Genomic DNA, 7,287 nt, shown 5'->3' with positions numbered 1-7,287 from the left:
AAAACGCAGGGCCTGCGCTCTAATAATGTTCACTAGGCATAAACTGACCCAAGCCACGGGCCTAAAAGCCTTATTAGCCAGCCCAGGCCATTTTTGAATGTATTTAGCAGCCCTACTATTTTTGGAGGCTTTATTGTTTATCTTGTTTAGAAGAAAAGCTGTTTTAATAATTATTAATCCTATTTAAAGAAATTTCTTCAATTATCTAAGCAGTTAAAATGCCATTCTTTGGACCCTTAACTTTCTCAACGGGTGTGATTTGAGAATCTTTGCCGGACAAAGTTCTTTTTAGACTGATGGAGATCGTCTGGATGGGCTTGGGCCCATAGATGCTCAGTTGCCATGTTGGCCTTAGGATCGGTATTTTGCAGATGGGCTTGACTTAGACAGCCTTGAAACAGATAAACCCAACCAAGTTAAGCCCAATTAGTAATGGTACCTTTTTTAAAAAAAAAAAAATGTTAGCTTGTTAGTACAACCCTGTCAGTTCACACTTATCGATACCAAGAGTTGAAACAAGGTATCTTTCACTTGAAGTATATGGATCAGGTGTCAGTAACGGTACTTGAATATTCAAGATACCAATACAGAAATCCTTATATGGAAAATATAATTACCATCCGACCAGTAAATAAGTTCCAAACTGTACTGTGTAAGCAAAATCCAACCCTTCCATTTGTTTTTGCTCATCATGTGGATTGCTTAATGGACAAAATCAGCCCGATTAACTTATTAGGTGGACCATAAGATAGAAATAAAGAATTGCCGTTGATATATAAAAATACATATGTGACCATTTGATGATTGGATCAAACTAATTTTTGTCCAATGTGATTTTTATAGTGGGGCCAACCCTTTTGGATGGATTGTATGTTACACTAATATCAGAGAATGGAGATTACCCACCGGTTGGATGGTAGATTACTAGCATATCTATTATAGTATAATAGAGCCACCTTCCACAACCAACGTGGACGGGTAGACAGTGGATCGAGACTGCCCACCTAGTAAGTTCTAACTTGGATGTGTCATGGGTCAAAAACCACATGTTCGAGACAATCGTAGCCAGTCCTTTCTCTTTCCTTTTCTCCCCTGAATTGCAAACCGTTAACTCTTTTTACCTTCTACCTTTCATTTTAAGGCCACGGACAAGATTTTAACCATGGGCTATCCATTGTAGATTCTTCGGATTGTACGGTCCTGATCCACCATTTACCTTGCCACGTGGGTGGTGAAAGTGAAATTACCATAACATGACAGGGAAGACCACATCATATCAGTTCGTATACGGCCTAGGAAGCCCACGCGCAAACTTCTCCTTCGCATATTTGAGCCATGCATCAGATGGGCCACCATTAACTTTCCTTTCACACATCTGAGCCATGCATCGATCTGTTATCATTAATTGTCCTTTTATATCGATCAAACTACATGATCTCAATTCCATTTGTTTGTGCATCCAAACACGTCCTTCGATAGAAATTATATTACACCAAATCACGGTAATAAAGTAGGGTAACATGTAACAAGGATTTCACTAACAATGCACATCACAAGGATTTCACTAACAATGCACATCACAATTCCCACCTTAAAGTAAATGATACTGCTATACCAGTCCTACGGGCCCTTAAAAAGGCCGATACGGTCCACACAGGTAAAGACGATCTGTGACAGATGGACGCAGATTGTGTACTGAATAAACTATGTGGGGCCCACTGTGATGTATGTGTCTTATCCACTCCTATCATATATTTTTCCACCTTATTTTAGGGTAGGAGCCTAAGATTGAAGCATATCCAAAGCCTAGGCCACACCACAAGAAATATGGGATGATGGGATGATGCCCATCCCGCAGTTGAAACCTTCCTAGGGTCTACAGTCATGTTTATTTGTCATCCAATCTGATCATAAGGTTATACATACATGGATGGTGGAAACACAAAATACCAGCTTGATCCAAAACTTATATGGTCCCAAAGAAGCAATCCATGGTAGGCATTCAATTCCAACTCTTCCGAGCTCACGCCCTAAAGTGAGGATTGGATACGTTTAAATTTTGAGCTAACGCCCTAAGATAATCTGGAAAAATGGATGGACGGCTGGATAAAACTCATACATTATGGTGGGCCCACAGTACTAAGTACTGATATCAGATTGGGTATTGAGTTAACTCTGTTGGGCCCACCTTGAATGTATGAGGTTTATCCACGCCGTTCACCAGTTTTTTCAGATCATTTTAGGGTTGAGCCCAAAAATTGAAACATATCCGAAGCTCAAGTGGACCACACCACACGAAACAGTGGGAATTAAAATGTCCACTGTTGAAAACTTCCTAACGCCCACAGTGATGTCTATTTGTCATCCAACTTGTTCATAAGATCACATGGACATGAATAAATGGAAAGCATAAATATCATCTTGATCCAAAACTTCTACCACCGGTAGACGTTCAATTCACATTGTTTCCCGTGGTGTGGTCCACTTGGGCTTGGGATATTCTTTCCTTTTTTCATCTCAAGCCATCAAATTATCTGGTAAAAGGCATAGATGGAGTGGATAAAATACATAAATCACAGTGGGCCCTACAGAATTTACTTAGTACGCAATCTGCCACCGTGACCCATACGGATTTTCTATCTTCGCACCCAAGAGAGTTTGCGGGCTTACTTATGCAAGTTGGCCAGCTCGCTCAAGGTAATGTTGCGGAAGGGCTCAGATAGATACGCCTGGGTGCGCGCAGACATCTCTTGCATTATAAAACGCATTGCAGGCCGTGACTCAGGGTCAGCCTTGGTGCATGTAAGGGCCATCTTAACCGTGAAGACCACCTCCTCTGCCAACTGGCCAGTTGGGGGTGGGAGACGTTGATCCAGTACATCTTTCAATATCACAGCTTGGCCATTGCATGATGTTGATGATGATGATAGGGAGGCGATGAGCTCCCCAGGGTGTGCACCCATCAAAACCTCCAGTGCTACCACACCAAAACTATATACATCGCATTTCTCAGTAACCTTCATCGTGTAAGCAAGCTCTGCACATTACCACACTAATATCACTAGAATTGCTAATTAAAGGTTAAAAAACCTATAAAAGAAAGCTTATGTTTTTTGGGATTATACTTGCTATCTAATTGATGGGGTTTCTTCATTTGAATCTGCACCACAAACATTTTCTATTTTCACCATCCCATCAATTGGAACTACCTGATCTGTGGTTCACCTATCATGGGCCATCTAGAGTAAGGCCCACCAGATAGAGAATCTGGATTCATCAATTGTACGGCCACATAGTGATGAATCCAGAGCAGTCCATCACCTCCAATCTTTTGATCATGTGCACCTCCTGATGTTCTCCTTGGCGCAGAAACAAAAAGCCAAAATCCAAAAACTCAGATGGGCCACACCATTCAAATGGTGCAAAACCTTCTTTTTTTTTTTCACACGCACTCACACACCCCTGCACACGTACATCACAGTGGGTGCTCGAACCTATTACCTCAAGTTGAAACTCTTGTGAGTCTACCACTGAGTCATAGAGTCACACGCAAATCACACTTGCCAGAGTATCAAAGATACTTTCCTCACTTCGAAAACCGGCTATCATGCACTCATTTTCTCATTTCGAAAACCGGAAAGCGTGCGTGCAAATCGTCTCCCGCGTAACGTAAAGATGTCATAAGATGGGCCTCACCGTTTAGATATTCTGGCCCGACAATCAGAGTGCAATCAGATTATCCACTCAACAGGCGGGCTGAACTACATGAAACTTGGTTAAGTTTCTTCAGCCATATACATTCCTTCCAAATGTTGTGATCCACCTGATAAATGGATGGGCCAGATTCTTGATCTACACAACAAATGGAATGAGACCCACCTGATATACAGGCTCGATCGTTCACACGTAGCGCCATGTGTGGAAGCTGGGCCTCGCGTGGAATTAGCATATCAGGTGTACGATGAAAAAGGAAAAGTAAAGAATGCGTGGAAGAAACAAACACCTGGGGCCATGTAGCCATAAGACCCGGCAGCAGTAGTCCAGTTGGACGAGTCAGCGCGCAGCAGCCTCGCAGTTCCGAAATCGGATACCCGAGGCTCATATCCAGCCTCCAACAACACGTTATTTACCGATATGTCCCGGTGCACAATAGCAGGCGAGCAGTCATGGTGCAGGTAGGAGAGAGCGTTCGCCAGCCCTTGGATAACTTTCACCCTCGTCACCCAATCCAACTTCCCACTCCCTTCCTCTCCGTATAGCACTTTTCCCAAACTACCCTTCTCCACATACTCATACACCAAGTACATGCGCTCGTTGCTCGAACAGAAGCCGTACAGTTTGACAATGTTCCGGTGCCTGATCTCTGTCAATGCTCGGATCTCATTCTCAAAGCTCCTCATGTTATAGGCCGGGATGTCGCCTGAGTCCGACATGTGGAGCCGTTTCACCGCAACGATCTGGCCCGTTGGCAACTCTGCTTTGTAGACACTCCCGAACCCACCTCTCCCAATGCAGTAACGCTCGTCGAAGTGATTAGTTGATTTTACGATGTCATTGAAATTGAATCGGCCTTCTCTTTCCCAAATCGAGACTTGGGTTGTCTCTTCATTGGGACTTTCGATCTCGGCCATTGATTGCACTGGTTTCCTATTTAGAAGTAGGAGTACTAAGATGGCAGTAGCTAGTAATGTAATGGCGGCAACTGGGACAGCGACGAGTATGATGATCTTCTTCTGATTCTTCTGTTTCCGACTGCCGGTGGAAGTAGTAGAACAAGGGGGCAGTCCTTTGGCATCATTACCGCATAAGCCCGAGTTCCCAATGAATGCGTCTGATGAAGCATTTTGGAATGCTTGTGTGGCTGGGATGGGACCCGCTAACTTGTTATATGACAAGTCGACAGATTGTAGACTAATCATCCCAGACAACGCCGATGGAATTCTGCCCCAGAGATTGTTACGAGAGAGATTCAGCTTTTCGAGTGATGTTAGCTTCCCCAAGCTCTGAGGGATCGCCCCAGATAGCAAATTGCTGCTGAGGTCTAGAAGTAACTGCAAAGAAACCAAATTGCCGAGCTGAAACGGTATCTCTCCTGATAATCGGTTATGGCTTAAATTCAGATTAATTAAGCGAATGAAATTTCCAAGGTTTTCAGGAATACTGCCAGTAATCATGTTTGCTGACAAATCGAGATCACGGAGCTCAGATAAGTCGGCAATCTTGGAAGGGATATTGCCTAATATCTGGTTGTTGCTCAAATTAAGCTTGAATAGCATACTCAAGTTACCCAGTTCAGGAGGGATGGTTCCTGTCAAGCGATTTGAGGACAGGCTCAGATCTTGCAGTTGAGTAAGGTTCCTGAACTCTCTTGGAATTCTGCCTCAAATTCTGTTTTCTGCTATATGCAACTTAGTGAGCGCGCTACATTCTCCCCAGTCAGGTGAAAGCTCGCCTGTGAACTGATTCCCGGTGAGATCGATGTACACCAGTTTCGGATGGACTCCAAATGCCTTTGAGATGTCCCCTGTAAAACGGTTCCTTTCCAACCGCACTCTGACTAAATCCGAACAATTTCGTAAGCAATCTGGCAATGGGCCTGAAAAATTATTTCGATTCACCGTGAAATACACGAGGGAGAGTCCCCTGCATATCGATGGTGGCAGTTTGCCGGAGAAGCTGTTGTCGGTGAAGCTGACATTGACCAGGACACTGTTCTCCCCAAAATCTTCCGGAATGCTGCCGGAGAAGTTGTTGGTGCTGATGTAGAAGAGTTGAAGGTTTTTGAGGTATGAGATGTTTTTCGGCAGCTCGCCTTGCAAGTGATTGGTGTTAAGATCAAGCTGTTGTAGGGATGCCATGTTTCCTATCTCAGGTGGGAGGTTTCCTGTGAGATTGTTGGAGAAGAGATTCAAGATCTTGAGCTGTTTCAGGTTTCCTAAACTTGGTGGGATCTGACCGGTAATTGTGTTCTCGGAAAGGTCTAAATTTAACAAGTTCTTTAAGTTCCCCACCTCATGCGGGATCGGACCTGAAAGCTTATTCCGATAGAGGTTAAGGATTTTGAGCTTAGACAATCCACCGATCTCAGGCGGGATCCTTCCATTGAGTTCATTGATCTGTAACTGCAATGAGATCAGCTCCGTCCAATTGGTGATTAAGTACGGTGAAATCTCGCCTGAGAGCTTATTCCTTGAGATCCCGAGCTCGGATATCTTGGTCAGATTGGACAGAGAAGGAGGTAAGATGCCCGTGAGGTTGTTAAAAGAGAGATCTAAGAAGGCAAGGTTAGTACAGAAGCCGAGCTCGGAGGGGATGTTACCCGTTAGATGATTTCGTACAAGAGAAAGGTGTATTAGATTCCTGCAACTGAGAATGAACGGTGGGAATTCAGATGCCATCTTGTTGTCGTCGAGCAAAAGGTGTGTCAGAGAAGGCATGTTCGGAACCTTCGAAGCATCCGGGGGCTCCAAGTAGTTTGATCCGAGGTCGAGATGCCATAACTTTTGGAGGCTGAGAAGCTGGTGCGGGATGGGGCTTGTGAGGCTGTTGTTGAAGAGATGGAGTTCGAGGAGCTCCGATAGGCTTCCTATACCTGGCGGGACTTGTCCAGAGAAGTTGTTGCTGCTGAGATCCAAGTAGGTGAGTTTGGAAAGAGCAGAGATGTTGGATGGGATCACACCATGGAGGTTGTTTAAATTGAGGTCGAGGCGGGTGAGGTTGGGTAGCGAAGCGAAGTCGAATTCATCGAGAATGCCAGTGAGACTGGATTTGGGGAGGTTTATTTCAAGGACGGTGGAAGATTTGTTGTCGCAGCGGATGCCGATCCAACGGCAGAGATGGGTGGTGTTGGCAATGGACCATGAATTGAGAGAATGGAACGTTAGGCTGGTTTTCCATTTGATGAGAGCTTCTGCTTCTGTTGCAGCTGATGCTGATGATGTTGTTGATGTGTGCAAGGAAAGAGAGAAAAGGTAGAGAAAAATGATGAGAAGTGGTTTCATCGCTGCTTGTTTGGATTTGGATTCCTTGCACTTCTGTTTGTGGTCTCATATATAAGAGATTTTGTATGAGAGATCGACGCAGAGTGAGACGTCATGAGGTCAAATATCTACTTTGATTCAACGCAGCTCCCCGAAGAGCTTCTCGTAATCCACGTTAAATAAAATAGAAATAATTTCTAATAAATTCAAAATAATTTGATTGATAAGAAAAAAAAAATAAAAAATTACACATCTTTAAATAAAGAATTCAAGCCTAGAACATTGTTTTAGACTTAGACTCTAACTC

General features: G+C 43.9%; 1 pseudogene; it reads right to left on the bottom strand.

The window, feature by feature from the left end:
* Nucleotides 1–1,599: 1,599 nt before the first annotated feature.
* Nucleotides 1,600–7,033, bottom strand: LOC131239021 (probable leucine-rich repeat receptor-like protein kinase At1g35710; annotated as a pseudogene).
* Between the last annotated feature and the right edge of the window lie 254 nt (nt 7,034–7,287).

This window comes from Magnolia sinica, chromosome 3, assembly GCF_029962835.1.
Source record: "Magnolia sinica isolate HGM2019 chromosome 3, MsV1, whole genome shotgun sequence".
NCBI lineage: Eukaryota > Viridiplantae > Streptophyta > Magnoliopsida > Magnoliales > Magnoliaceae > Magnolia > Magnolia sinica.
This window is presented reverse-complemented; position numbering and strand designations above follow the sequence as displayed.